The sequence below is a fragment of the Phasianus colchicus genome, chromosome 1, assembly GCF_987193195.1.
Source record: "Phasianus colchicus chromosome 1, bPhaCol1.hap1.1, whole genome shotgun sequence".
Classification (NCBI taxonomy): Eukaryota; Metazoa; Chordata; class Aves; order Galliformes; family Phasianidae; genus Phasianus; species Phasianus colchicus.
Window position 1 is genome coordinate 4,267,271 of NC_143436.1, and position 20,641 is coordinate 4,287,911.

The following is a 20,641-nucleotide window of genomic DNA, read 5'->3' on the forward strand; positions in this document are numbered from 1 at the left end:
AGGGGCGGGGCCGAGCTCTTAAAGGGGCCGCGCGGGTGGCGGGACAGGGGCTGTGGGGCGCCTGAGTTGGGCTGTGCTGTGTTGTGAGGGGGACTTGATAGGTCGTTGAGGGTTGTGGTGGGTCTGTGGGGACTGCAGTGGGTTATTAGGAGCTGTAGGGCTTGGGGTGGGGTGTAATTTGTGGCTGCAGGGTTGTGTGGGTGCTGTGGGTGGGCTATAGGGTGTGGCTTGGTGGGGGGCTGCGGTGGGTTTGTGGAGCTTTGAGGGGCACGTTGGGCTCTGGGGTGTAATTTGGGGGCTGTGTGTGTGTGTTTTGGGTGCTCCATAGGGCTGTAGTGAGTTGCAGGAGGATGCTCTGTGGGGCTGTAGTGGAGCATTGGGGTTGTAGGACCTGAAGTGGGATGTAATTTGGGGTTGTGGAAGTGTGGGGCTATGCCTATGGGGCTGTGGGACTGTGAAGCCCTGTGGGATTGCAGTGGGTAATGCACACCGTGGAGCCTGGGATAGGATGTAGTTTGTGTCGGCAAGGCTGTACAGGGGGCATAGGATGTAATTTGTGTCTGCAAGGCTGTACAGAGGGCATAGGACGTCATTTGTGTCTGCAAGGCTGTGCAGGGGCTGTGGGATCCATCCCATGGGGCTTCAGGGGGATGCCCTGAGGGGTTGCAGTGGGTTGTAGGGTCAAGGGGATGCTCCGTGAGCTGTGTGGGGAAGGGGCTGAAGCAAAACTCAAGCGTGATGTGACCTCGTCCAGCTCCTGCGCTGATCCCTGTTGTGAGTAGCGCAGCTCTTTTCTCTTTACTCTGTTTTATGATTTGTGTTTCACCACATAGTTCTGTGCTTTGTAAGTATCAGAAGCAGCTTGTTTTGACAATTCTGTCAATTTCAACATGCTTTTGTTGTTGTTGTTTTCCAAAAAAGGAACTGGAGCAATCGAAGTCACCATAAATAACTGTAAATATATAAACAAGAGTTAGTAATGAGTGAAATAAAAATTAGCTAATTGAATGGTGCCCAGATTTAATCCTTGACCAACAAATTGCAAGCAACTGAAAATTGAGTGGAGGGTACTATAATTATTGAGGTTATTGGGCTTATTGTCTCTTTTCTGGTCCATACCACAGCTCATCTGAATGCTCCATAGAAAGGTTACCTGGAGGTCCAGACTGTGGGAAGGAACCGAAGTGGTTTCCCATGTCTTGTGCACTGTCATATTTAATAACTTTTTTCTTTTTTTTTTTTCCTTCTGAATTCTATTGATTAACATGTATTTAATCATTTCATCTATTGCTATCAGTGCTGCTGAATAGTTCTCCAGCAGTGCCAAGACCTCCTCAGGTTTACATTGCCGTCCCTGGTTTAGAGGCACGCTCACATTCTGATCTCCGTTTCATGCCATGATGTTTTTCAGTGCTTTTTCCTGCTATGTGAATGGACCTGAAATCCCAAACACCCATGTAATTTCCAAGCATGTAAATTGGAGATTTATTGATGGGCTTCTCTGACTGAAGTTATTGTGTTTGTTTGTTTATTTTTTGGTTGAAATAAAATTGTTTCACCCAGAACCCCCACCAAAGTGAAGGGAAGACTTGAGGAAACCCTGGAGCAGTTTTGGGATGCTTGAGAAATAAGAGGAGATATTTCAAGATCAGGGACAAAAACAAAAACTAAAATAACGAGAAAAACACCACTAAGGTGACAACAAATAAACAGCTGTCAGTTGGAAATGACAGATTGGAGGGATATTATCAGACAGGACAGCAAAATGCCTGGCTAGATTAAATTAACGCAAGGATATTTTTTTCGCCGTTTATTTTAGGAAAGCAAGTGAGAATGCTGCAACAAAATCTGTCTGAGGATGAAACATTCTTGCAGCAGCCTTGGAGGCTGAACGTCAGCTGAGGATCTCAAAAGTGAGGGGGAGCAGCAAGCGCATTGTCTCGAGACCCTTTTTTGGGACCTGAGGGAATGGTGCTTCTACTGCAGCAGCACAGCAACAACTTGCATGCAAGGTACCATCTTCCACAGCTCTACCTTTGCTGCTGCACTAACAAGGTTTTTTGAAATTTGAGGTCTTAATGTGGCATTTAAAATTTCACTTACCCAAAGCCTCCGTTTTTTGTTATTTTTTTCTTTTTCCTTTTTTTTTTTCTCCCTGCGATTTACCACAAGAATATTAAAGGAAATAGCTTAGTGAGGATCTTGCTAATAATATATTCCCTCCACCAGGAGAAAATATTCTACCTTGGCATTTGGAGCCTCACTAACAAGCAGCCAGAGAGGAGCGATGCCATATAAAACTGTAACCTCTAAATATGAAATTTTGGAGATTGCAGCAAGCGGTGAGTGCCAGCTCCATGCCGGCAGCAGGGAGGAGGCAGAGGGAATGCCATCAGCTTGCTACTCGCTGCTGCACAGAGCACATAGCCCCAGGAGTTTCTCTGCCCGGTGTCCTGTTACCACTTGAATCAAGATGTGAATGCCAAGCCAGCTTATTTTTAGCACAATTTGGATCTAAAGAAGCAAACGCTGGTGAAATACACAGTACTGACAGCTCTGGAAAATCTTTATTCATCTGCAGCACAGGAAGCAGGGAAGGATGCGAGAAAGCAATCCCAAGCTACAAACCAAATCTCTCTAGCACTGCACAGATCCTGGCAATAGCTAGGAGAGGGTTTTTCCACGCTAAGAGCAGGCCTGGCACGGCAGGGAGGAGTGCGGTGTGCCGCAGATTTGGACAGCCTGCAAGCCTCCAGCTGAGCTCACTGCAGCAGCGGTGGGGCTGTAAAAATGGGAGAGACTCGGAAAACTTGAGTATCTGAGCCCTGTTCTGCTAAGCTCTGTGAGTTTACTGTGTTAATACAACATTGGATCTGTGCAACTGGGCGGTCCAATGGCACTGATGCTCCCCTGTACCACCTCTAGCAGTCACTCAGACCCTCTGCTCTGTGGAAGAACCCAAAAAGAGGACACTTATGACACAACCAGCATGCCTAGCAGGCATGTTTCTATCCACGTCTCTTGGGACCTTGCTGAAATCCTCCAGTGCATTTAGGCATCTGCAGGACCTGAGCTGGCAGGGGGCTGGTAGATCCCTGCAGGCAGCAGTTGGCTGGAGTGGAGATGGGGCCACGAAGGGGAGCAGAGCAGCAAAAATGGGTTCCTTCAGCTTTTGGGGCACAGCTAGGAGGTCTGTGGATGTGTGCTGGGAACGGTAGCTGGGGTTGTTGAAGGTGACCACAAGAGATGTCCTCTGCATTTCTCTGCCAGGAGGATGCACACACAGTGTTAACACGCTTGTCATCAGAAGGTCTGAAATCCAATCACGGACAGCTCAGGGATCTGACAATTGTTTGTGTCTGCCTTGAGACAAATATCTCATTGCCCCGTTGCAAATTTGCTCCTCTGCTGCGTGTGTGTTTCGAGTTTCCTCATGCAAAACCTGCGTGGGTGTTTGGATATGTAATGAGCACATAGTTCAGGATGAAAACAAGTTGCCTGGAAGAGCCAAGTAACGCCAGAAAAATGAAAGCAATACAAACAACAACATGGCACACAGCCATACCAGCTAGACCGTGGGCCAGCCGGATCTCACGTACTCTCCGGAGCTGCAGAGCTGATCAGCTGTTGGAAAAAGAGACCTTTAAAGACAAGTGAGAGGAAATAGCATTGGCAGTGCAGGCCACAGCATGTTTCCTTCCAAAGCAGGACAAAGCCAAGGACATGAGGCAGAGCTGTAACATTTGGGGTCTCATTGCTCAGCAAGTCAAAAACCTCCAGTGGGTTGTGGTTGTGTAAGCGCCTATTGTTTTCTGAGCAGAATTAGAGCACTGGTCTGATTGGGTATTGTCACAACAGATTTTGGCAATGCTTGCTCACCTAAGTGAGCTCCCTTTGCAAAACGAAGCTCTGGCTTTAACTCAGTGCTCCGTGTTGGGGAAATAAACCTGCCTGCCTACACAACTCTCTGGCTGGAGAGTATCTTCCAAGACGTCCCATAGGAACTTCGAAGAAAAGCACCATTAGCCTATGGACCAGAGCAGGACCAGAGCAATTCCAAAAAGTTCCCTGAAGTGGCCTCACTAATTATTATCTCATTTTGGTAATGTGAATGGGGAAAAAATAGTGGTGAAGCTGTTTTGAAATGCATTTTCTGCAGAGCCTGAATGAATTTCTGTATAGAAAGAGGGATGAGAGCAGGCCTCAAAGATGGATTACGTAATTTTTCCCTTGCCCTCATCCATTTGGAGCAAGGGACCATCTGTACCTCCTTATAACACAGTGAAACAGTACTTCGTTCAGCATAAGAAAATAGGTTTAGTTGTGTAGACTCTGATCCAAGCATCTGCTGCTAGCCCATTCACTTAAATACCTGTCTGAGAACTCTTCACCAGCTCTTAGAGCACCTGTTCATTGGTTAAAGGTTTGAATCATTGAAAGCTCACTGGCAATCTGGAAGGTTGAAAGGGGCCTTAAATACCAGAGCTTCCATATGCATATTGGCATTTTTCTTTGCATAAATGCCAGCTTTAAAAGGCTTGTTTTACAAAGCACAAACACACTTCTATGATGATTTTTTTTTTTTTTTTTACATCAAGGTCAGTAACTCAGCTTCATTCATCAGTCTCCAGCTGCAAACATGCCCCAGACAATGGAGGAGAGTGTATGTGAGCCAGGAAGTGCCATTTAAGGGGATGTGAGTGGCTCTGAACTGCACTGGGGAAAGAGGATCTTGGTGCCCTTGTGCACTCGGCCCTGCGCGAACTGAAATACGGTGCTTGAGGGCAGGAAAAGCTGCTTAGGTGGGCACAAATAACACTCGCACTTGGTGAGCTTCAGTAAAAGGCACCTCTCAAATGTCACCGCTGTGCTGTCGACTCTGGCGTGATGCGGCCAGCATTGTGCTCCCCTCCACAAAGGCAGTGAGCAGGAAGCAGACAAGATAATCCCAGCTAAAAATACTTATTCTTCCCCTGGCAGGTGCGTGCATCCTGTGCACAGTGCTCGCACGGCAACATGCTTGCACACCCAGTGCACTCTGCTCATCTCTCACTTTGGTGCTTCTCCTCCTTCCAAGTGAAGCGCTTGGGCATTGTGATTAGTGCTCTGAATCACCCAGAGAGGATGCTCCGTCCTGTGTTTCACATGCAAAATGTGCCTTGGAATTCAATAGTTGCTATAGTGCTGTAATTACACATTTTATGGAGCAGTTAGTCAGAATGGCTAGAGCTCTTGTTATTGGACTTGGACTCCTTCTGCTGCTTTATTTTAAAGACCTTTCTGATAAACATCTACTCTCTGCATTAAAAATAGTTTGTTTCAGCTTTTGTGTCTCTCCAAATGTAGCCACAATTCATGGCTGGAGGAGAATAGGTCCCCAGCTATGTGGAGGGACAGAGTTTGTAGTCTGCTTTTTGCAACATGGGACTTGTGGTGCTCTGGCATTGGGTGCTCCAGAATGTTCCTCAAAGTCAGTTGCAATGACACCAGCTGAGCACTTCCAGGATTCAGGAGTTCTTGAGCACTGATCTCAGCAACTTTGATGTCTATGGTTTGGAGAGGACTTGCACAACCTGCTCAGGGCACCCACACCAACCAGAATCCTCCTCTTCCCTTCAGCAGTATGGAGGAAGTTGATTCTTTGAGTGCTTTTTCTAGAAGATGACAGCCTACCACAATGGGACATAGTTTTGGTGAGGATGAATCCCTGTACCAAGGTGTTGCTGTTCTTGTGCCCACTCTAGAAGAAGCTTAGCAGTATTGCAAGCAACCGAGATAAACAAGATAAGCACCATGCTTGACATCCCTCCTCTGGTCAGCAGAGATACTCACCACCCTAGACCATAGTGTTGGCCTTTCCCCTATTAACTACGTTTTCTGCCCAGGTTTCCCTATCTGGAGAGTGGAGCTAACTGCTTAATTGCCTACTTTCTAAGGAGTCAGGCAAGCTAATTAGCTAATGTTTGGGTAATGCGTCATAGGATAAGAGTGCGAAGTAGTATTACTGTCAGCAGCACAGTGGGAAGTGAAGGACTCAATCTTGTTTTTCAGTCAGGAATGTCACGGTCTTCCCTTAAGCTCATTGTTCACATTGACTGCTGAGGGCAGGGGACTTGGGTGAAAAGTTTCAAGGAGGAGGATGCCAAGGACAGCAGAGAGTTGTTTGCAATCCAGGAGAAGAGCTGTGAGAATAGCTTGGTGTGCTTTGGAAAGAGAAAACTGAAAAATGATGACAAAGGCAGGGAACACGCCTGGGGCAGCACAGAAAGGACTCGTGTCTGTAAGCTTAATTATTCAATAGCAACATCCTATGAGTCATAAAAGTGCATCGGGGAAAGTTTTCTTGCGTTGCATTTGTTGCATGCATGCAGCACTGTGGGAAGCATGATACAGAAACCCATCTAGCTCTCCTTGGGGACTGAAGTAGACTCAACCTAAAAGAGATTTTGCATCTTTAATTTCTATTATTCTGCAAATTACGTTACAGATGAACTTTAAACCCTTCTCATGTCCGCTGATCATAATTGATGAGATTTCAATTGTGCCTCCTTGAAGTTAAACATCTGAGAGACACTTTGCTTAATAGTTTGCTTTTCAGAGCACTGCATTAGCTCCCTTGTGCTCCAGTCTGCTTAATTTAGAGCGAGTGCCCAAAAGTGGTGCAATTAAGGAAGGAATCTTGGGCTGAAGCTCTCTATGCTTTCAAATGACCAGCAGACCCTTCAGCGCTGGCTTGTTTTTACCATAGCTAGAACAACACTTTCCGTGACTCACTCTTAATTATTCTCTGGATTCACAAACAAATGTTTTTAACCTCTTTCTGTTGTATCTGAGAATAATTAAACCCTCATCTCTGTCTCTGAGCAGTCCTGGAAATGTTGCTGTGATCTGCTGTTCCACCTCTGTGAGCCTGACTCCTTGGCTTTCTGGCCATGCCAGAGAAGCATATTCTCCTTCTGCATCTTTTCTAAATGAGCTGACATTTTTCACGCTTTCTATTTATTTTCTTGCCCTGGAAACAGTCCTATGCTTTGATCTATGCAAAAAAAGATGTCTTTTCCAGAGAGGTTGCTGAGCTCTCCCTGTTTCCTGTCAAGTGGCCAGCCACAGGCCACATAGAGAAGATGCTAGCTCCCTTTTCTTCTTCCCAGTATCAGTAAGCCAGCCGCAGACCATCTCAGCAGCTCTACACCCTGCACAGGTGTCTCTTCAGGCAGGAGGATAGAGGGAAGAAACACAGATGATGCGGAATCAATCCTCTCCACCATTTGCATTCCTACATCTTTGCGAGCTTTCCATCAGGAGTAATATTTCATCCCCGGAAAAGCAGAGCATCCTTTTGTTTGCCATTCCTGATGATATGAAAATCAGCAGACACATTGCTGTGATGAGTTGACTGCCATGAAACAGTCACATGCCAAACACCGCCCCATTCCATTGCTCCCCAGGGAGAGTTTGTACCCAGTCTCAGCTTCTGAAGTCCTCAAAAGCCTGCTTTATCCTAGAGAACCACTTCCTGTTGTGTCTGTTCCTGTATTTGTACTAAGTTGGTGGAAACACTGGCAGCAGTTATGGAAGGGTAGGGCTTGGGGAAGGATGTACGTATTTATCGAGATCACCCTCTCAGCCATGGCTGGGTGTTCTACTTAAGACCCTCTTCAGTGCTCAGTGTCAAGTGGAAAATAAGCAGGACTCACTGCTTCCATGAACAGAGATGAATTTTCCAAACCAAAAAAATAATATTTGATGAAAGAATAAGCATCATCTGTCAAGACAGGGCATTTGAGGAGATGTCAAGTTGCATTTTTCTTCTCCAGATGTTTCTCCAGCAGGAAATCCACCCTGCCTCCATCCTCCAGCCTCATCTGCCCTGTCAGAGCCTGACCTTAAGGTCTACCGTGAGAGAGTGAGAGATTGTAGCTGTTTGCTGAGAGTGACACAGAGGATGGGGCCATTGCAGCTGTTCCTGTGCTGTCTTCACTGGGTCTGCATGTATGGGAACAAGGAGAGATGCTTTTGGGGCCAGAGGTCTGCCAGGCTAGGAGAAATGGTGTAGGGAGGGCTGAGATGGGGCAAGGTTGCTAATGCTCTTAGAAAAAAAGGGGCATGGGGATCCAGGAGCAAGGAGCAACTGCTGATGTTGAGAGGTGGCGCTTTTTTTTCCATAGATCCAGGAATTTTCAGCATGTTGCTGAAAGCATTTCTGTTCCCTGGGAAAACAGGATAGCTACATACCCAGCAGGTGGCTTCACTTCTCAGCACACTCAGCTTCTCCTGCTCCATAGGAGGCTGTTTCCCAGGAGGCACATATGGGCATGGACTGGTTTGTGAGCCTATTCAGATACTGCTTGTTTCTGTGGCTTGGTGATTTTGCAATCTGCTTCTTGGGAAGAGGAGGGAGACAAAAGCCCTGTGACTGCTGAAGGCTTGAGACAGATTCATGCTTATGAGCAGTCATCCATGTGGATTTGGCAGCCAGAGCTCAGAGGCTTGTGGGCTGCCTGAGTGCCATCCCTGCTGCTTTGCCAACCTGCTGCCACATGCATAGACTGACTGAGGGGTTCAGGTCTCTCCACATAGCCGAGAAAGAGGAGAAGAGGGACAGGGGAGTGACCCAAGTCATTATGTCCTTCAGCATGGGCACCTCGAATTACCCAGTCCAGGTAGAATCCGCTCAGTGTGTGTTGGAGGAAGGCAAGTTCCCTTTTTGTTAAAAGAAGCATTGCAAATCTCAAAATGGAAGGAGCCTAAGAGCATGCTGGATATGGATATGACCCGACAGGTAGCCCAGCAAGGGCTTTGCTTATGGTTCGCAACTCCCCTGCGTGCTTTTGGAGCACTTAGAACAACCGGCTTGCACCCCTGCCTCTCCCCAGGAATATGCAGCTCCAAGGAGAAAAATAACTAACTTCTTGTGGAAAAGGATAAAGCAAGCAAAAAACGTGAGTCAAGACAGATTTGCAAGGGAAAAGGAAAGGTGGTATGAAGAATAACAACAAAACACTGATTCTACAGAGAAGTTTCAGGGAGGTGAAAGGTTTGCCAAAATGCCAGCCTGGAAAGTATTAGAGAGACAGGTCTATCTCTAGGGTATGAGAGCCAGGAGGTATATACCTCTTCAGCCTGAAATCATCTGGGCAAGGCCAAAGGGGGTAGCCACAAAATGCGCAGCTCAGAAAGTGGCTGGGTAACATCAGGAACCAATTGAGGTCTTGGGCATGGGTGGACTGGAGGTGCCAAGCCTGCTCACAGAGACTGCTGGGATGGGTGTCATGTCAAGAATGATTCAAGCCACCCACAGCTCCTGCCCGCTTAGACCTTGGCTTCCCGTGCTGCCTGCAAGAAGCAGTCACGTCTCCTTGTGTAGGCATCTAGAGTACACAGCAAAGCAGAAACAGCTGAAAATGAAGAAAAGATAATTCCAAAAAAACAATTGGATGTACTAAGCAAGAATAGCATGTCCTCCAGATTGTTGAAAGAGGAAAAGAAGCAACAGTGGTGACCTTTTATAAGTCATGGAAAACGAAGGAGATAGCCGGGTTCTTGGGAAAGAGGTCAGGAAATGGAATGCAGAGCAATGGAAATTTTTACCTGGCAACACTGACTTTGGTCCCAAATACAGCGAAGGAAAAGGCAGGGCGTGACATAAATCTCTGACTGTCTAAAGGATGAAGGAATAATGAATGTTTATCCACAGGGCTATAAAAAACATGGAGAGATTTTTTTATCAGTCTACAAAATGAGTGGTTGTGAGAATATAGTGGAGGCAATATTTCATCTCATTTGTGAAGAATTTGATGCACTGTCTCAACACAGCGCTTTTCTAAAATTAATTTGGCTTGAATCTAAACATCACAGAGGCTGAACATCACAATTTAAAGGTCCTCTCAGATGGCCATATGATATCTTCCTCCTGGATAAAGTTGAAGTGTTAATGGCCCCTTCCCTCTGTTGAAGCCTTCTTTCTGCAGACACAAAACCGCTGCATTCATCTGCCTCCGCCAACCTCAGTGCAGATAACGCTCAGCAAAACACCGCATCCTCCAGGATGGAGGCGGGGAAGTGAGAAAGCCAGCAAGTGAGTCATCAAGCCTTACGGGCAAAATCTGCCTGGTATTTGTGGCGTGCAAGAGAATAGCCATGCGAGGGGCTTTAAGCTCACGCTGGTCCTGCAAGGTCACTTGACCCTGTCCAGGGATCACTGTGTGTCATCATTCATCATCAAGATCTTAAAGTCCATCCAAACCCCAGTACATTCTTCTCTCCCTCTCTTGTCCTGCAGCGTGGTAGTTCCAGGAGCCATCTCTGCTGGCTTTCTACCACTGAAGTCTTCTGAGAGGAGAGAGCATTAGTTTGTGGCTGAAATCCTAAGCATGTAAATGTAGGCCATGATGCAAGAGAAACTGGCTTTCCAACTGTGCATGGCAAGAATGCCCCCTCATTAAGGGATCAAAGTGCTATCCATCGAGACTGCCTCTTGCAACATGCTGAAGACCTGATTATGGTCATTTTTCTCCCTGCTTCCACTGCATGCCTGAGAAAGGGACGCAGTAATTAAAGTTTGAATCTCATTAAATCTCAGAAAGTGCTTGGCTTTCTGAGAATCCAATTATCACAAATGCTATGTAACGCCAGTCAGGGCACAGTTTGTTTTTGGAGTTTGGAATTATTCTTGTTAAACATACAAATGGTGTGAAATCAAAATTTCTAGAGGATGTTGAAAATCCAAAGAAGGTGCAGCTAAAAAAAAAAAAAAAAATCAAACAATTTAAGGGCGGGAAAAAATACCTTGGAGAAGGAAGGAGAGGCTGCAAGAGCTTCACTCACCAGTACAAGAAAGGACAGAGCAAGAAGCCTGAGCAGCAGGAATTTCCCTCATCGAGCTCAAGGCCCTCCAAGAATAGTGTGCCTGGGTCTGGATGAGCACCCCATCAAGGTAACAAGCTCTAGCTCCTGGATGGTGACCTTAGGCATAAAGCCAGATGAGCAATGGCCTGTCATGACTTAACCAAAAGAAACCAAGCTCTGGAACATGCTGCCTGGGGGGGTGGTTGAGTCCCTGGAGGCATTCAGGAATGTTTAGAAGTTGTACTAAGGGACATGGTGTAATGGGGAAATAGTGGTGGTGGGTGAATGGTTGGACTAGATGATCTAGGAGCTCTTTTCCAACCTGAGTGTTTTCATGACTCTATGAACTATGCCCCAGCTGTGCTGGCTTGCTATGTCATCACTTGGATTTGACAGGTGGAAAGTCCTTGAGTTAATGTGCAGCTTGGATCTGTGTGCATCCATGGCACTGGAAATGACATAAAGCCAGCAGTGAGAGAAGCTGTTCTTCCTCTTGCTCTTCAAACATGGAATCAGAGAATATTCTGAGTTGGAATGGACCACAGGAATCATTGAGTCCAACTCCTGGCTCTACACAGGACCATCCAAAGTTCACAGAATCAGAGAACAGTTGGGTTGAAAAGGACCATAATGATCATCTAGTTTCAAACTCCCCTGCTGTGTGCAGGATTGCCAGCTACCAGACCAGGCTGCCCAGAGCCACATCCAGCCTGGCCTTGAATGCCTCCAGGGATGGGGCATCCACAACATCCTTGGGCAACCTGTTCCAGTGTGTCACCACCCTCTGTGTGAAAAACTTCCTCCTAAGATCTAACCTAAACCTTCCCTGTCTCAGTTTAAAACCATTCCCCTTTGTCCTATCACTATCCACCTTGTAAACAGTCATTCTAAACAAATGTAAACAAGTTTAAACAAGTTCAAACCTTATGTCTGAAAGCATCATCCGTGTATTTCTTGAGCCTCAGCATCTTGGTGCCATGATCACCACCCTGGGGAACCTGTTCCATGCCCACTGCCCTCTGGTTAAGAACCTTTTCTAAATTCCCAGCCTGACCTTCCCCTGATGCAACTCCATGCTGTTTCCTCGGGCTTTGTCACTTTTACTAGAGAGCAGAGCTTAGCAGTGACCCTTCACTAACTCTGAGGAGCTGTAGGCTGCCACAAGGTCTCCATTCAGCCTCCTCTTCAGTGTAGGAACCCTACAAAAATACATGGTTGGAAGCAGAAGCCTGCCACATGGAAAGGAAATTTCTCTTTCTAACAAGCAGTCCACCATGGAGAGGGAAGAATTGGGTTCTCCATCACTTGCTATTTCCACATCCTTACTGGAAGTCTTCCTGAGCAACATAGGCCACTCGTCTCAGCCCACCTCTGAGCTGCAGTGTCTACAGAACCCATCCAAAATATCCTCCCTTTTTCTGTTGCCCCCAGGTTGGCCCCAGACTGTGACCTCCAGCTTATGGGACATGGATGTTAGGAGGGAATTCTTTACTCAGAGGTTGGCGATGCACTGGAACAGGCTGCCCAGAGAAGCTGTGGATGCCCATCCCTGGTGTGTTCAAGGTTTGATGTAGTGGGTGGTAACTGCCCATAGCAGAGAGGTTGAAACAAAATGATCTCTAAAGGTCCTTTCCAACCCAAGTCATTCTATGAGGGCAGAGTGGGTGATCCGAGACAGCCAACATGGTTTCACCAAGGGAAGGTAACGCCTGACCAGTCTGATGGCCTCCTATGATGAAGTGATAGAATCAGTAGACAAAGGGAAGGCAACTGATGTTATCTACCTGGACTTCTCCAAGGTCTCTGACATGGTTCTTCACCTTATTCTTATCTCTAAATTGGAGAGAGATGGATTTGAAGGGTGGGCTATTTGGTGGATAAGGAATTGGATGGAAGGTCATAATCAGAGAGTTGTGGTCAATGGCTCTGTGTCCAGATGGAGGCCTGTAATGAATGGTATCCCCCAGGGGTCCTTCTTGGGATAAATACTCTTTAACATCTTTATCAATGACGTAGATGGTGGGATAGAATGCAGCAAGTTTGCTGATGACACCAAGCTGAACAGTGCAGTTGATACAGCAGAAAGAAGGGATGCCATCCAGTGAGACCTTGATAAACTCTGAATGTGGGTCCTTATGAAACTAGTTTCATAAGGGTTTTGCGGTTGGGTCAAAGTAATCCCAGATATGTATACAAACTGGAAGAAAAACTCCTTGACATTACACCTGCTGTGAAGGGCTTAGGGGTCCTGGTGGATGAAATAATGAACGTGAGCCAGCAGTGTGTGCTTGCAGCCTGGAAGGCCAGTGGTATCCTGGGTTCTATCAGAAGAGAGGTGGCCAGCAGGGACAGGGAGGTGATTATCCCACTCTATTCTGCCCACGTGAGGCTCCAGCTTGATTATTGTGTCCTGATATGGGCTCTCCAACACAGGAAGGATGTGGAGCTGTTGGAGAGGGTCCAGAGGAGGGCCATGAAGATGATCCAAGGGCTTGAGCACTTCTATGAAGGCTGAAGGAATTGGTCTTGTTCAGCCTGCAAAAGAGAAGGCTGTAGGAAAATTATGGCCTTCCAAAATGTAAACAGAGTTTATAACCATGAGGAAAATCAACTTTTTACATGAGTGATAGGACAAGGGGGAACAGTTTTAAAGTGAAGGAAGGGAGATTTAGATGCCAGGGAGGTTTTTTTACTGAGTGAATGATAAGATGCTGGAACAGGCTGCCCAGAGAGGCTGTGGATGCCCTGTCCCTGTAGGTGTTTAAAGCCAAGTTGGATTGGGTCCTGGGCAATCTGATCTAGTATGTGATCTAGCTGCTTGCAACCCTGCCTGTGGCAGCAGGCTTGGAACTTGATAATCATTGAGGTTCCACCCAACCCAAGCCATTCTATGACTTTGTGATTCTATGGTTTTATAATATGATTATCCATCACCAGGGCTAGTGGTGGCTCTCACGATGCCTGGCTTTGCTGCACTGCTCAGCTGCTGGCTTACCGAGGCACGAGGCACTCAACTGTTCATTGCCTCAGTTTTCTCAGCTGTAAATGCGTATTAAAACAATAACCTCATTTGTTAGGGTGCTGACAGCCTCCAGCAGTGATAGTGAAGAGTTCTGCCAACCTGGGTTAAAAGGTGCTAGTTAAGTGCAAAATACTATTATGCTTTTTGTGGGACAGTGTGTCTGCCATACATTACACTTATGTAACATTACTTAGCACTTAGTCGGCACTTCACATCTTTAACTAATTATGCAGAATCGAGCCGTTTACCAGCATGAACAGAAAAACATCCTGTAATGACTGATCATAAAGCTCTGGACTGATTTCCAGACTCCTCCATGAGTGAGAATTGCAGAAGACGCAAAATAAGTTTTTGAAAAAGAAAGGCCAAACAAACAAACAGATGCTTTAAAAGAGAGAAAAATTGAACTGTGTGACAGCAGTGAAGGACTTGTAGAGGAAAATAATGCACTGCATTTTCTCATGGAAACAACCAGCCAGAGCTCAGCCTGGCAGCATCTCCAAAGCACGTTTAAAATTCACCTCTTCCTCCTTTTTGCAATTAAACACACATTCTTATGCACCTCGACTTATAAAATAAATAATGACAATTTTTAGTGCTAGCAATTAAAAGCAATGCTGTTTACATTTTAATTAGCTCTTTCAGTATGACTAGCTCAGTTTCTTTCAATCAGAAATGGATGTATTTAGAAACAAGGCAGCTCCTAAGTGCTCTCTACTTTTCTGTAGACAGTAGCCCTGCTCTGCTTTCAGATTCTCAGGGTGGAAGGAGTGGAGAGGCAATCTGCTGGATGGAAAACTCTGCACAGCTTTTCTTCCCAGTGGTGATTCTCTGTGGGAGTACAGAAAAGGAAGTTTATTTTGGAAGTGAGAAAAATAAAGAGAGGTTTTGTTCCAGGAGAACACAAAGATAAGTAGCATCTGTGCAGCTGAAAGTGGTGTATGTGGCTGGGAGGACCATATTTACAGCTGCAAAATGCTAGGTACGTTTTCACCTCCTGGTAAAGCTTCAGAAGGCACTGAAGTGCTACCAAGGCAGTCCCCAAGATGCATTTCCACCCACCTTAGGTTTGCTCTTGCAAAATCACCGATCATCTTCCTGCTCAGTGCCATCTGTGGGCCTTGATTCACTATTGTGCAAGTTGATGAAAATTTACCAGCAATTTGAGTAGAAATAAAACATAGTCACAGCTATGAGAATACCAGTGCTGTACATCAGGTTCTCTACGCATCAAACTTGCTCGGTCTGAACCCACTTCGACAATTCACTCTGTTGTACCCGGCACATCTGCATCTCAGATGCAAACCTCTTGGAGGAGAGACAGATGTCAAAACACCACTCAGATAGCTTTTGCTGCAAAGTAATTCTTCCCAAATAAACATCAACTGTGAACATGTTGCTGAATGGTGCTAAAAAGAAGCAGGATCAGCAGGTGCACACGGTGTGGTTTTAGCAATCTTCTGCCTTGTGCCCTCATGCCGCTAAGGGAAGAGGTGGCATTATTTGTGACTCGCAGATAAACTCAGTGACTTGCCCAGGGCAGCAGGGGAAAGTCTTTGGAGATAGAATGAAAATGCAGTGCTTTTCAGGGGAATGTTCTGCCTAAATATTTTCTTTTTCCCAGCTATTGTCTGGGTCATAGAACCATAGATTCCTTTGAGTTGGAAGGGACATTTAAAGGTCATCTGGTCCAACTCCCCTGTGATGAACAGGAACATCCACAGCTAGATAGGTTGCTTAGAGCCTGATCCAGCCTTGCCTTGAAAATCTCCAGTGATGAGGCATCAACCACATCTCTGGGCAACCTGTTCCAGTTGCCTCACCACCCTTATTCTAAAACACTTCTTCCTTATGTCCAGTCTAAATCTCCCCTCTTTTAGTTTGAAGCCATTTCCCCTTGTTCTATTACAATAGATTCTGCTAAAGAGTCTGTCCTTTTCTTCCTTGTAGCCTTCTTTTAGATACTGAAAGGCCACTCTCAGGTCTCCCCAGAGCCTTCTCCAGACAGAACAGCCCTAGCTCTCTTATCCTTTTCTCATAGGAGAGGTGTTCCATTCCTCGGATCATTTTTGTGGCATTTTCTGTTGGTTCCTCTATCTTCTCCTCTGGAGACGCAGCCCAGGACATGATTAGCTTGTCTCTGCCAGCCCCAGGATCACCTAAGTCCCTGCCCTTCTCTCCTTGCTTAGTCTCCTTCAGCTCCATCATAAGCAGATAAAACAGTAAAACCTTCAAGAGCTTTGCATGACTTTTGTCACGTCCTTCATTGGGCTCTTTGCTGTCAAAATGACATATCTGTCTTAAGAAAATCACTCCCAATTTCTGAGATGCTTTCAGAGAAATCCATTCGCTGGAGAAGTGGTAGGACCTAAAAGGTGAAATCCATGGGAAAGCAACATTGGCAGCACAGGAGTTGGCATTACCACCCCTATTGCCTTTGGACAGCAATGATGTTTGTGCCCATGTGATTTTAATGATTGCTTTCCTTTGCAAAGATGCAGCCTAATACTGAGTGATCACGGATTCTGCAGTTAATCACAGAGGTGAGTGAGGCAAAGTGGGATGTTTCTTCTGGTGTTTGCTCTTTCTGTGGGCTGCATATATGTGACAGGACCCCCAAAATACATCAGCACTTGAACTACTCTTTTCCCCCTTCCACAGACATGCATCTGGATGGAGAGTGCAGAAACACTGAAGTATGTCATAAAAACACAGACAACATAGGGACACCTGACCCATAGCCAGGAGTCTCCCTGTTACAGCCCTCGCCAGCATCTCACATTGAGGCAGCTTGAGGTGACAAAGCCTTTGGAAAGGACTGATTCCTGTGTGTCTTGGAGCACAGCAAGCACAGATGATGATGAAGCCATCACTGCTGGTTACAGCCGCATTGCGTGAGCCTGAGCTGCCCGTTCTTTGGTGCCAGTGGATGGCATGATGCTTTGAAAAGGAGCCCATCGTTGGACATCATGGAATTTAATTGGTACCGTTTGTTACAGCATCAACACTGGATAGCTTAGCCTGTAGAGCTGAGGGACCACCCCAGCCTCTCAAAAACTACTGGCATGCGTTGTGTTGTTCTTTCAACACTGCACTGAGATTTTCATATTTCTCCAGCCAATCTTCCACTCCCTCTCTGCCTCTCTGCTTCTTTCCAGCTCAGCACCCCGTCCCAGTGCATGAGTCCACTTCATGCACCCATGTGATGAGTTACACTTTGGAAGACCTTCCTAAACCTGCTCCTTACAGATTGGAAACGGATGGGAAACCTTGGACACATAGCAGAAGAGGATTGCTAAGGGCTAGAAAGCAAAACAGGAGTTTGAGTTTTTGAAATCTATGCTTGAAGGAACAGCAAGAATGGCATGTAAAAGGCAGTAGTGAGGCTGGAAAATCCCAAGTAAGGCTCTACCCCTGGCTGAAGGTCAGGAGAGTGGCCATAAATGCTGGCCAAGGCTGGATCGCGAGAGGCTCCTCAGGGATGCTGTGGACAGATGTGCACTCCTGGATCCAGCTGTGCCACTGGACATGCTCCCCCCTCCAGACATTCCTCCCCACCCTCCAGCTGCTCCAACCACTGCAACACAAAGCAACATCGCTCACTGGGGTGAACTCTCCATTGACAGAGCGGTGCAGAGCATTGTTTCCAGCTAAGGCCAGTAATGAGTAGCTGGGGCATGGTGACATTTCCAATTGACACAGCCCTCTGTGGAAAGAATATCTGCCTGTGGCTGGAGAATAACCAAGGTAGCCAAGCAAGAGCAGTTTGAGACGGTTCAGGATTGCTGTGAGGAGGTCGGCGAGCCATGCAGCAAAACTAGTTGCATTTCATGGAAAAGTGTAAGCAGGGCTCTTACAGCCAAAGTTGTAGCTAGGAAGCAGACAGGGGGAAATGAAACTGTGAGCAAACAAAAGAAGCCCGTATTCAGAGCACTCCTCAAAATCCCATCCCCTTATTTCCCAAAAAGGTGCTCTTGGGAAAATTTTAGATTTAAGAAATGAATCGGTATAGGCTGCAAACATCCTCTGGTATTCATCCTCAGTTGTTAATGGCAGGATTAGTTAATGAACATTTTGATCCTTAGGTGGCTATTTTATAAATTTTTGGACAACATGGTCCTGAGAGGCAGAAGAAAGGAAATGTGGTGGTGATTTAGAACAGAAAAGGATAGAATATAATTCTGGCACTCACCAGCCTATAAATATCATAGAACAAATATTTAAGAAAAAGTCATGATGAAATGTTTAGAGCTTGGTTCTGTCCACACAATAGTGTCAACAGGGAGAAACTGCAGAAGCCAGATGCTGAGTAAAATTACCAGGAGACAAGAGTTGGACTTGAAGAGTGATGGAGAGTGATGGGCACAGAAAACTGCCAGGTTTTCTTCTTTTCCAACTGTTGTTTTTTTTTTTTTGTTTTGTTTTTTTTGGTGGGAAGAGGTGTAACGTTAGAGAATGACAGAGCCAGAAGATGAAGGAAGCACACATTTATGAACATGTGTTTTTGTTTTGATTAATGTATTCTGCTTCTTTGTCTTAGGAAATAAGAAATTAAAATTAAAAAATGAGTTGGTCTGAAGCACAGTTTGTGCAAACTGAAAACACATTGAAATGCAGTAACTAAGCCCAAACAAGAGTGTGCTGCGTTGAACAAGGCGTGTCCACTGGGGTAGGACAAGAGTCAGGATCAAGTTTCATTAACATCCTTGCTGATGATCCGGGAGGACAGTACCAGTATAAATTGAAATTCACAGAGGACAGTAAATTAGAAGCAGATTAGTAAGTAATCAGGAGTTTTCTGTGGTTTAGATCTACTTCTGTTCCAAACACCTGGAAATTTCCACCCGATATGAAGAGCCATTTCATGCACCAAAAAATCTCGTATCATTGAGTGACATTTCCATTACTCACCACCTAGCCCACTCAGTCTCTTTGTAACTCTCTGAATGTACTTCTGGGTATCTTTCACAGGTCTTTCCACAGCTCCAACCCTTTGTTAACTTGTGTGATATTCAGGGACACGTTTCTGGAGCAAACACATGCACCCAGTGCTTGCAGTCACCATCTCCAGGTTTGCTACCTGCCCACTTTCCCCACATGCAAAGAAAATCACTTGAATTCACTCGAGTGATGGAGCTGTGTGCATTTGAATGCATGTCCCCTCTCCACATGGCTTTCAGTGCTCTAATCTGCTAATACAGATCAAACTGGTTTCATGAGAAACCTCCCAGGTCTGTGCTTGCTGACATGCTTCTCTGGCATATGGAATGCTCCCTGACCTCCTCCTTCTTATGTGACTTGGGCGATCCATGGCTGTTACTCAAGACCTTTCATCCACAAAATCTTGAGTAACATCTATGAGTTTTCTAAGTAGAATGAATCAGGTCTCTGGAGCGCTGACCTGGGTTCTCCTCGCTATCAGGAGAAAGGGAGCAGGGAAGGACAGAGCTTGTGAGCCTCTGTGTCTTCTCCCATCATGCTGGCCTGAGGGAACATCATGGAGCTGTGTCTGGAGAGTCAGGCTGAGTGTTAGGAAAAGGCAGTGGGCATGGAACAGGCTCCTTAGGGCATTAGGCACAGCCCCAAGCTGCCAGAGCTCAAGGAGCATTTGGGCAACTCTCTCAGCCATAGGGTTTCAATTTTGGGTGGTCCTGTGTGGAGCCAGGATTTGGACTCGATATTCCTTGTGGGTCCCTTCCAACTCAGGTTATTCTGTGATTTTGTGGTTCTAGAAGGACACAGGCTGTTTCTGGGGCTGATTTGATAACTTCTGATCTTTTCTCACAGAGGAAGCTCAATGTGTGAGGAAATCAGGCTGGTGATGGAAACAGCATTACTTTACGCAGAGGGAGCAGCCACAATGAGAAGGGGAGAACTTCATCTGTTAATTATCTCAGCATCTGCTGAGGATGAAGGGTGGAGGGAGAGGTGGAAGACCTGGAGATGGAGCAATAACTGAAAAGATCTAGGGAGATTGGAAATCATAGAAACCTCCATCATGACACACTGGGAGTCCTTGTCAGAAGGTCTTGAACCTTGAGATGTCACCACTGAGATGTTCTCCTTTGCAGAGCCTCAGGTGTTCCCAAGTCAGTTCATGGATGAGGCCAGTTAATGAAGTTGTCACCAATGGGTATTTCATAGGACAGGGGGACCTATCCTATTACTAAGGACGTGGTCTGTGTGAGTCAGCCATGGAGGCTGTACACTGCAAGGGACAGGAGCAGGCTGAAGCCTTCCAAAGAGACAATATTTATCCGGTTTGGTTTGTGGTTGCTTGAAGTCTGCTGGAGAATTTGCTCTCAAACAACCAAACAAACAGAGGAAAAAGAAATACATGTGAATGAATCCAAATGTCTCCTTATGGCGTTTTTGGCTTTTTTTTTTTTTTTTAATGAAATGTGTTGATTTTGCTTTTGCATTATGTCAAGGCTAATTTTAGGAACGTGCAATCTTTACAAATCCAAGGGGTTGCAAAAACTCTGGGGAGAATAATGCTGTGTCTTTCAGCCCCAAAGTCTGAACCATTTGCTTTCCTGCCAAAGAACCGGTGATTCCCAGGGTGGAAGGGCAAACAGTCTGCAAGTCCTCACAACCAAGCTGTGATCTCCAAACAGGGCAGGAGACCAAAGCAAACTGCTCTCTCCCAGCCTGGAAGGCAGGGGAAGCCCAGGGAAAGCAGCTATGGAGTGGCCAGGAGCCACAAGGCCTTATATCAGGTGCCTTCTCATCCACACTGGCCCCAAAGGGTCTTGCTGGGATAAGGGGACA

The 20,641-nt window shown here is 46.1% G+C and overlaps 1 long non-coding RNA gene across 2 annotated transcripts; it reads left to right on the top strand.

The window, feature by feature from the left end:
• Window positions 1–38: 38 nt before the first annotated feature.
• On the top strand, window positions 39–20,216 carry LOC116239610 (uncharacterized). Of its 2 annotated transcripts, XR_016463485.1 has the most exons (4): window positions 39–774; window positions 1,820–2,012; window positions 12,280–16,413; window positions 16,532–20,216. It is a non-coding gene; the product is annotated as an uncharacterized LOC116239610 (long non-coding RNA). The 2 variants fall into 2 exon arrangements; XR_004169136.2 differs by lacking the exons at window positions 12,280–16,413; window positions 16,532–20,216 and adding an exon at window positions 2,230–4,584.
• The last annotated feature ends 425 nt before the right edge of the window (window positions 20,217–20,641 follow it).